Raw genomic sequence first — 11,086 nt, 5'->3', positions numbered from 1 at the left:
ATAGATGAAGCTTTGAGGGATGTTGATTGAATCAATGCTATGCATGAAGAGCTAAACAACTTCACAAGAAACCAAGTATGGAATTTAGTTGAGAGACCTAAGGATCATAATATGATTGGAACCAAGTGGGTCTTTTGGAACAAGCAAGATCAAGATGTGATAGTAATAAGGAACAAAGCAAGATTAGTGGCTCAAGGTTACACTCAAGTTGAAGGTCTTGACTTTAGAGAAACATATGCCCCGGTTGCAAGATTGGAAGCAATTAGGATCTTGTTAGCCTATGCTTGTGCCCACAACATCAAGTTGTACCAAATGGATGTGAAGAGTGCATTTCTAAATGGGTACATCAATGAGCTTGTGTATGTTGAGCAACCTCCCGATTTTGAGGATGAAAAGAAACACAACCATGTTTACAAGTTGAGAAAGGCTTTGTATGGATTGAAGCAAGCACCTAGAGCATGGTATGAGAGATTGAGAGATTTCCTACTCTCTAAGAGATTCAAGATGGGAAAGGTTGACACCACTCTGTTCACCAAGAAGCTTGGAAATGACTTGTTTGTAATGCAAATCTATGTTGATGATATCATCTTTGGATCAACAAATCAAAAAATTTATGAGGAGTTTGGCAAGATGATGGCAAGTGAGTTTGAGATGTCTATGATTGGAGAGCTTAGTTACTTTCTTGGTCTTCAAATCAAATAAATAAAGAATGGCACATTTGTGACTCAAGACAAGTATATTAAGGACATGCTCAAGAAGTTTGAAATGGATGAGAGTAAAGCTATTAGTACACAAATAGGAACAAGTGGAAGCTTGGATAGTGATGCTAGTGGCAACATGGTGGATCAAAAGAAGTATCGGTCTATGATTGGAAGTCTACTCTATGTGACCGCATCAAGGCCGGATGTGATATTTAGTGTATGCATGTGTGCTAGATTTCAAGCATCACCAAGAGAAAGTCATTTGAAGACAACTAAAAAAATATTGAGGTACTTGAAGCATACACAACATGTTGGATTATGGTATCCCAAAGGAGCAAGATTTGAGTTGATTGGATATTCGGATTCCGATTATGCAGGATGCAAAGTTGAGAGAAAGAGCACATCGGGCACATGTCAACTATTAGGAAGATTACTTGTATCTTGGTCATCAAAGAAGCAAAATAGTGTAGTACTTTCAACCACCGAAGCGGAGTACATTTCGGCCGGTGGTTGTTGTGCTCAATTACTTTGGATAAAGGCTACTTTGAGTGACTTTAGAATCAAGTTCAAGCAAGCGCCATTGCTATGTGACAATGAAAGTGCCGTAAAGCTCACCAACAACCCGGTTCAACACTCAAGAACAAAGCATATAGATGTCCGTCATTACTTCATAAGAGATCACCAACAAAAAGGAAACATTTGCATAGAGAGTGTGGGCACCGAAGATCAACTTGCCGACATATTCACCAAGCCACTTGATGAGAAGAGGTTTTGTATGCTAAGAAATGAATTGAACATACTTGACTTCTCCAATATGTGTTGATGCACCCCCACTATATAACATGCCTCTCCTTCGAGCAAAGCAAGGTAAAGTTGATTGACATGTCATCCATCCATTGCTAAGGACCTGTTTAGTGCATCTAGTCATTCCTATCATGTCTTAGGCTCATTCATGAAAATCAAATGAATTTGATGCTTGTATGATACCACTATTGCTTGTATGTTTGAAATGATCTAGTGGTAGCATATGACATGTTTATGGGCTTGTAAACCTAGTGTTTGATTTAGAAAATGAGCTATAAGTGTTTAACTCAACATGGTACAAGATAACCCTTATTTGGAGGTGTGAAGAAGCTTGTCCTTGGATCAAACCGAGTTAAATATCTTTTGCAAATAATCTATAGTGGTGTGCAAGTAATCTATAGGGGTGTTACAGTTATATAGTGGTGTGCGAGAATGCAGATTGCAATTGAAGGGTTTGTGCTAAAAAACAGAAGGCCATAGGGAAGTTCAAGAAAGATCTAAAATAGAAGCATCGACAGTTGACCTCTACCCTCATTGCCAAAAGGTTGTACACAACATTGAAGGGTCAGCCCAACTTGAAGGTCAAGACAATTATGGAGATGACTAAGGAGATATTTAAGTATGACATAAAGTATGGGAAAGCATGAAGGGCAAAGCAACGGGCCTAGAAGATGATATATGGGGACTGGGAGGAGGGGTATGAGCAATTGGCTTCAGTGTTCAATGCAATGAAAGCAGCAAATCCAGACATGCATTACAGGTACATCCCAAAGCCGAATGAATGGAAGGACAGAAGGCAAATATTCTTCTATGAATTCTTGTGCTTTTCCCTAGTGCGTCGAGGCCTTCAGGCACAGTCGTCCAATGTTATCCAATGATGGTACTTTTCTGCTTGGCAAGTACATGGGCACACTATTGGTAACCATTTCCTGTGACGTAGACAATACATTGGTTCATTTGGCTTTTGCTTTGGTGGAGAGGGAGAACAAAGACAGCTGGGGATGGTTCTTGCGTCTTGTTCGAATACATGTCATTGACCCTAGTAGGAAAGTTGGTGTCATATCTGATAGACACCAGGGTATACTCAGTGCCGTACAGGAGCAGATTCCGAGGTATGCACCTTTGCACCACCGTTGGTGCATTCGGCACCTTGCCGAGAATTTACTTCGGAAGGATGGTACGAAGGACAACTTTCCTCTATTCGAGAAAATTGCTCGCATGCTTGAGGTATCGTTCTTCGAGGAGAACTTGGAGCAACTAAAAACGACAACAAATGGAGAAGGTCGGCAGTGGCTAAGAGGATTGATGAGAGAACCTGAAAAATAGATAAGAGCCTACGACGATGGTGGATGGAGATACGAGTTTTAGACTAGCAACATGACGGAGTCATTTAATAGTGTGCTTAAAGGTATACGTGCCATGCCCATCAATGCCATTGTATCATTCACCTTCTATATGTTGCTTGCATGATTTAATGAGAGACACGCTCAAACAATGGCACTACAGAGGAATAATCAGGCATAGACACCTAAACCTACGAAGCATCTAGAGAAGGTAAAGGAAAGGGCTCTCACACATTTATGTCGAATGTTTTGACCACAACACCGGCAAGTACCAAGTCACGGAAAGGGGTGGTACAACGTCCGATGCTAAGGTCCGGCCATTAAGGAGTTATATTGTAGTACTTAGTAATTTTTCATGCAGATGTGGGAGAACCAGACAGTACCACTTTCCTTGTTCTCATTATATTGTAGCATCTCATCATCGCAACTTTGCCTATGAGACCAAGATACCGTGGGAGTTCAACGTTGATAGCCTTGTACTTGCTTGGTCTCCCCGTTTCGAGCCTTACCTAGACGAGGGGCAGTGGCCACCGTACACTGGTTCGAGGTACATTGCGGACATTCGAACATAAGAGGGTGACTGAAATATGAAACTAAAAGACCTTGACTGAAAAATGAAACTAAAAAACTTAAAAAAACTTGATTGAAAACTAAAACTAAAAAAACATGACTAATAACTAGAACTAAAAAAAATCTTGACTAAAAACTTAAAGTGGGGGTAAATTCTTTTGTGGCAACTTATGTGTGCAATGGCTACTCTTTTGTAACACCTTATATATTGTAGGTGAGACAACTAATATGCAAGATTTAGAAGACATCCGAACCTAAAAAAGATGACTTAAAACTAAAACTAAAAATAAAAAAAAATGACTAAAAACTAACTTAAAAAACTAGGAAAAAAAGTTAACCGAAAACTGATACTCCAAAACTGAAAGCGAACTAAAAAGAAAACTCAAAGCAAAATGATGAAACTGAACCTCTAAAACTAAAAAAATAAGAAATCACGAAAACATTGAAATACCTACCAATCATGGGAGGTGAAGCACTACCTAATAGTGAACCTGAAAAGGTAGAAGGGGTACTAATGCACTTTAGGATTCCTAGGTTAACAGTGCAACTCGCAAAATAACAACACTCAGGATGGTTCATAGGAAAAGGTAGTAGCTATAAATGATCATGGAGTAATGTGACAATGCAGAAGAATGATTCTTGGAACAATGTAGCAGAAGAAGGCTCCGAATTTTGCTGCACAAAACTCCTGGGATAATCTGGTTGCAACACCGGTGGGCAATTTCAGATGCTAAAGCAATCAGATTCTTGGGATGGCTGGAACGCTGTGTCTGGTGAGAACTCATAAGACAATGCTCAATGGAAAAGAAACAACTGATTCTGCTAACAAGGACTGAAAATCAGATGGATGGGATGGCTGAAGGAGCTGCGGATGGCACCTGGAGGAGCTGCAACCACGTCAGAGCGGATGCAGAAAAAGGAGAAGCGATTAATACGCGCAGCGGAGAGAGGGGATGCCTTCAATGACAGTCGAAGCAGCTCCTCCGTCGTCGTCCACCGCAACCGGTGAATGAGCCGTGGATGGCTGATGCAGAACCCAACCACGACGGGCCAGATGCAGGAAGAAGGGGGATTTGGACACGGGGCGAAGAGAGGGCAGACCTTCGACGACAAATCAGAGCAGTTCCTTCGCCGTCGCCCGCAACCGCAGCAACCTGCCCCACCCACCGCTCGCTGCTCGGCTTCTGACAGCTACGTCGCCTGATTCCGCGGCCGGCTGCGCTGCTGAACCGGAAAGGAGGAGGAGGCTGCAATGGAAACGATGAGAAAGGTCGCATGAAGGCGTGGAGCAACTATTGGGCCGGGCTTGTTATAGACGCGTCGCACGGTCGCCAACGAGCACGACCAGTCGCGACTTAGACTTTGCGAAACCAACGGCTGGACTTGTCTTCGTTTTTTTAAGAAGAAGAATGGGCTGTGCTCCCGATAGGTGAGCACGTTATCCATCTCAGTTTTGGGCCTTGGGCCCATTCGTTTTCGAGCAGACAGCCTGAGAACGGACAAACGATTACTGTTACACATGTTAATCTTTATAGCTAGGTAGCATGCCTATGCGTTGCTACGGGACAACTAAATCTTTTGTACTAAAAACACACGGATCGCACGATAAGATAACAACACTGTTAAATTAAATACCGATGTCAAAGTGACATTTAATTCAAAAAGCAAAGTTCGTAAAATTAATACAGTCACGGAGAGCGCGACGTTGCTGGCTCACAAACTCTACTGTATAGACTTTTTCGTGATACGGCTAAGATAATATTTTATATCGATAAAAAGAATTCTACGATATCCATTTCTTTCGTGCGCCAATAAATTTATGAATAAGTTTCGCTGCATCTCCATATAATCATGTACACACAGGTTCGAGTATATATGCAAATAGGTTCGTGCCCGTGCATTCCTATAGGACAGCTAAACTTTTGTACTAAAAACACACGGATCGCACGATAAGATAACAATACTGTAAAAACATATGACCGACGTTAAAGTGATATTTAATCTAAAAAGCTAAGTTCGTGAAATTTACATAGTCACAGAGAGCGTGGCATCGCGGCTCACAAACTCTACTGTGTAGATCTTTCCGTGATGCGGCTAAGATTATTTTTTATACCGGCAAGAAGAGATTTATGATATCTATTTCTTTTGTGCGTCAATAAATCCATGAATAAGTTTCGCCACATCTCCATACCATCCTGTACACGGCGCTGGCAAGCGAACTAGCCACAACTTATGTAATTAGTTTTATAGTTAGCTCATGTTTAGTCATCCTAATTGATATCTAACAATTCAATGTGACAGGAACTAAAGTTTAGTCCTAGGATCCAAACACTCTTGACTCTCGACTTCTGCTAGCTGCTCACTTGCACCACCATGCCTATGTGTCTGCACGTATATACTCTAATATCAGAACGTCTAAGATGGTCTTTATTGTCCACCCTTTGAAAAATATCATAACTTTAAGGTTGTCATTTATGTATGCTGTAGGATTGTGATGCTTTGCACTGATCTATGAGGGTGTCTATGAGAGTCAAAATTTTTGATGCCATTATGATGTCTAAACTTACCAATCAGACAGAGACGAACTTGATTGTTAAAATATTTTCAACGCTGCTTTTATATACTCCCTCTGACCCAAAATAGAATTCATTCTCGCTTCCCGAGAAGTTAACTTTTTTTTTTAACTTCGACCAATTATATATAAAAGAATATTAATATTTATAATACATAATTAATATCATTACATAGAACATTGAATATATTTTTATAATAAACTTATTTGGAGATATAAATGTTGCATGTATTTTTTACAAACCTAGACAAAGTTGAGAAAGTTTGACCTGCACGCATCCCATAACGACTTATATTTTGGGTAGATGAATTATATGCTAATGGGAGTAGTCAACTGGAAGTGGTGATGAACACAACAACACTTTCATATTATATGCTAATGGAAGTACGAAGAAACGCAGAGGAATAGACCTATATATTAATGGTGGAGATATTCGTTTAGGAAATTGCAAAAGGTTCACCAGTCTCACCATGTATAACATGCACATCTTTTATTTGGCACCACTGATGTTTCCTTCCATGCATGATTATTGTTTCCCTCCATGCATGATTATTGTTTCATGCATGATTATTGTTTCCTTCCATGTATGATTATTGTTTCCTTCCATGCATGTGGCCTCTGTTGATTGATTTGTTTCCTTCAAAGCAGACGGGGATTGCAGGGATGATAGTTTCTTTTTCTATTGCATCTTTCCTTTTTTCGCTCGCCCGTTGGACAGCGTGGGAGGTGGGATCGATCATATGGGGTGGCAGACAAACGAACCAAGGTAATTGTCGCACCAAAACGATGTCTACACTTTGTTCTTTTCAGTTATATGTATATATGTATGTTGGAGATATACGTTCGTGAAATTTACATAGTCACAGAGAGCGTGGCATCGCGGCTCACAAACTCTACTGTGTAGATCTTTCCGTGATGCGGCTAAGATTATTTTTTATACCGGCAAGAAGAGATTTATGATATCTATTTCTTTTGTGCGTCAATAAATCCATGAATAAGTTTCGCCACATCTCCATACCATCCTGTACACGGCGCTGGCAAGCGAACTAGCCACAACTTATGTAATTAGTTTTATAATTAGCTCATGTTTAGTCATCCTAATTGATATCTAACAATTCAATGTGACAGGAACTAAAGTTTAGTCCTAGGATCCAAACACTCTTGACTCTCGACTTCTGCTAGCTGCTCACTTGCACCACCATGCCTATGTGTCTGCACGTATATACTCTAATATCAGAACGTCTAAGATGGTCTTTATTGTCCACCCTTTGAAAAAATATCATAACTTTAAGGTTGTCATTTATGTATGCTGTAGGATTGTGATGCTTTGCACTGATCTATGAGGGTGTCTATGAGAGTCAAAATTTTTGATGCCATTATGATGTCTAAACTTACCAATCAGACAGAGACGAACTTGATTGTTAAAATATTTTCAACGCTGCTTTTATATACTCCCTCTGACCCAAAATAGAATTCATTCTCGCTTCCCGAGAAGTTAACTTTTTTTTTTAACTTCGACCAATTATATATAAAAGAATATTAATATTTATAATACATAATTAATATCATTACATAGAATATTGAATATATTTTTATAATAAACTTATTTGGAGATATAAATGTTGCATGTATTTTTTACAAACCTAGACAAAGTTGAAAAAGTTTGACCTGCACGCATCCCATAACGACTTATATTTTGGGTAGATGAATTATATGCTAATGGGAGTAGTCAACTGGAAGTGGTGATGAACACAACAACACTTTCATATTATATGCTAATGGAAGTACGAAGAAACGCAGAGGAATAGACCTATATATTAATGGTGGAGATATTCGTTTAGGAAATTGCAAAAGGTTCACCAGTCTCACCATGTATAACATGCACATCTTTTATTTGGCACCACTGATGTTTCCTTCCATGCATGATTATTGTTTCCCTCCATGCATGATTATTGTTTCATGCATGATTATTGTTTCCTTCCATACATGATTATTGTTTCCTTCCATGTATGTGGCCTCTGGTGATTGATTTGTTTCCTTCAAAGCAGACGGGGATTGCAGGGATGATAGTTTCTTTTTCTATCACGTCTTTCCTTTTTTCGCTCGCCCGTTGGACAGCGTGGGAGGTGGGATCGATCATATGGGGTGGCAGACAGACGAACCAAGGTAATTGTCGCACCAAAACGATGTCTACACTTTGTTCTTTTCAGTTATATGTATATATGTATGTTGGAGATATACTATACTACACGCCTACTCTACACTACACCTCTGCCTTTGTGACGAGCCACATCTCTTCCGTTTTCCTTTTGCAGTGCGCTTAAGGCCCTGATTAGATCCCACCCAAAATCCAAAATTTTTTAAGATTTCCCGTCATATCAAATCTTGCGGCATATGCATGGAGTATTAAATGTAGGTAAAAAGAATAACTAATTGCATAGTTTGTCCGTAATTGGCGAGACGAATCTTTTAAGCCTAAATAGTCCATAATTAGACAATTTTTGTAAAATACAAACGAAAGTGCTACAGTAGCCAAAAGCCAAAAATTTTCGCATCTAAATGGGGCCTAAACAAGGCGCTGTACTGGTGACGTGGACTGTGGGGCAGAAAAGAAACCAAACCCATGGCCGAAGCAAAGGCGCACCAAGCCAGCGCCAGGATAGGAGCAGCCGGTCGGGCAGATACGGAGCGTGCCTGCAGCATGCAGCATGCACCATGCAGGTGCAGTAACAGACAGGCGCCGTCCCCACCCGTCCGTCCGGCTCCGGCCGGTCCTGGATGACATGATGGACGCAACGCAAGCCGACGTGCAGAGGCTGCCAAGCAAAAAGGCAGCTCGCGGAACAGCATACTCCAGCCCGAAAGGAAACCCTGGCAAGGCAAAGGACGCGCGCCGTGCGTGGCGTTGGCATCAGGCGGCCATCGCACACGGCAGCTGCACGGGTACTCCTAGCACGAGGCAACGAACCACAAGCCAAAGGCCGAAGCGCGGGGCCGGCACACCCGGCGGACGGCTCTCTCCTGCCAAAAATCCTCGTGGCAGTGCCGTGTCGCTGCGGGCACGCGACGCGATCGGCGACGGGCTCTCACGATAGTACGCTGGGCTCGGGGCTCTCGACGCCCTCGCGCGGAGCCGAGGGTGGTGGTGGCAGATCTTTTTTTTTATTATTATTGAGGGAGTGGCGGTGGTAGATCTCTGCAGCAGCACGTGGACGGCCATGTGCTCGGCGCCCCTCCCCCGGGCTCCCGCGGGCCCCGCCACGCACTCGTTGGCGTCCACCCGTTTCCCCCCGCGCCCGCGCACGAGGACAAGACAAGCGGGGTTTGTTCGGTAGGACTGAAAAATACTATTTTTATTGATTGTTGTGAGAGAAAAATACTATTACTAATTATAAACAGTATTTCTGTGAGTTGGCTGGCCAGCCGGCAACCAGCCAGCCAGCCGAACACGGTTCTCCTGCTCACTCACGCGCCCCGCCAGCTGCCTCACACACCCACATCCACAACCTTCTGTTTCGTCTTTCCCAGTTTCCTGTTCGCATCGCATCAGGACCGCAGCTTGGCAGCCGGACATCCGGTGAATCGACGGTAAAAAAACGGGAGCTGATGCCGGAGTCGGACGGATGGACTCGTCCGCTGGCTGTGCCTTTGGGTCCGCTTCGCTTCTTATAATTCGTATTTTTAGTTTATTTTTTAGTTAAAATAATATTTTTCTTTTCTAACAAATTAGTTGAAACAATATTTCGACTTGTTTTTTCAACGAAGTAAACGGAGCCTTTGCGTGGCTCAGAACGGCACCTGGTTGGGAGCGGCAGGCCGGCCCCGTTCGGCTGGCAGAATTTTAACTGAAATTGACTGAAAAATTTTGTTTTGGCTGAATTATTGTGAGAGAAAAACATTGTTTCGGCTGAAAAAAGAAGTCGAACAAGTCGAATATAGGGTAAGCCGAACGAAATCTACATGAGGCACTCTGGCTGTGATTAGGCTATCTCCAACGGGAGATCTATAAGGTACCTATTGCCTCCAACAGGGCATGAAAGACCCATTTTAGATTTTCTTAAAGGTATAATCCAAATATGAGTATCATCTTTTCTGAAGATCTATTTATAGAAATAGTTTTTTTTAGGTTTTATTGTCAGAGAAGACAAAAAAAAAAGATATTAAACTATTTACCTGTAGCGTTACTTAAAGGTAGAATGTGTCTTGTATTTTAGATAAAGATCGCTGGAGACGGTCTTAATAAAGAACCAAAGGTGAGCCGCCGCTGATCTGATCTCGTGCTCAACTGAAAAGCCTACCGATCTGATCGGCTGGCCCGGATTCCTTACCTACGCAGAGGAGCAGTACTGTGACAAAGCCCTTTCTCCTCCGGTTCCTTTTAGTACAAATAATTTGCTCCGTCTTTGGCCGAGCGAGCCTCACTCCGTTCGAGAGAAAATGCGTGGCTTGACCTCTTTTCACACGAAGGATGTCTGTGGGACACTTTGTATTTTATTTAGTTTTAGATTAGACTCTGCAACAACGTTTTTGTGTTCTCCTCGTCAACCGAGGCCTTGTTTAGATGCCATCCAAATTCCAAGTTTTTTCGTTCTCTTCATCACATCAATTTTTAGCCGTTTACATAGAGTATTAAATATAGGTAAAAAAAATAACTAATTACACAGTTTAGTTGGAAATCACAAGATGAATCTTTTGAATCTAGTTGGTCCACGATTGGACAATATTTACCAAATAAGACGAAAATGATACTATTCGTCAAGTTCAAAAAATTTGCAAAGTGAACGAGGTCCGAGTACCGACTTTCTCACCGTGACACTGCATCATCTCAGGCTCCGATTGCTAGAGGAAAACTGCAAATCTTATTTTCTAGAGCTAACTTTTGTTCACTATCTAAAAAAACCACTAGCTTTTGTTTGATGTACTAACTCTGTTCACAAAAGATTTTAGGTGTTTTTTTAATTAACGTCTCTAAAATTGATCAAATGTATAAGTAAAAATATTAATGTTTATGCACAAAATAAGTATAGCATGTGACCATATCTCATGACAAATCTAATAATGTTTATTTAATATTATAATATTGATATTTTTTTATC

Source organism: Miscanthus floridulus, chromosome 19 (assembly GCF_019320115.1).
Source record: "Miscanthus floridulus cultivar M001 chromosome 19, ASM1932011v1, whole genome shotgun sequence".
Taxonomy (NCBI): Eukaryota; Viridiplantae; Streptophyta; class Magnoliopsida; order Poales; family Poaceae; genus Miscanthus; species Miscanthus floridulus.
This window is presented reverse-complemented; position numbering follows the sequence as displayed.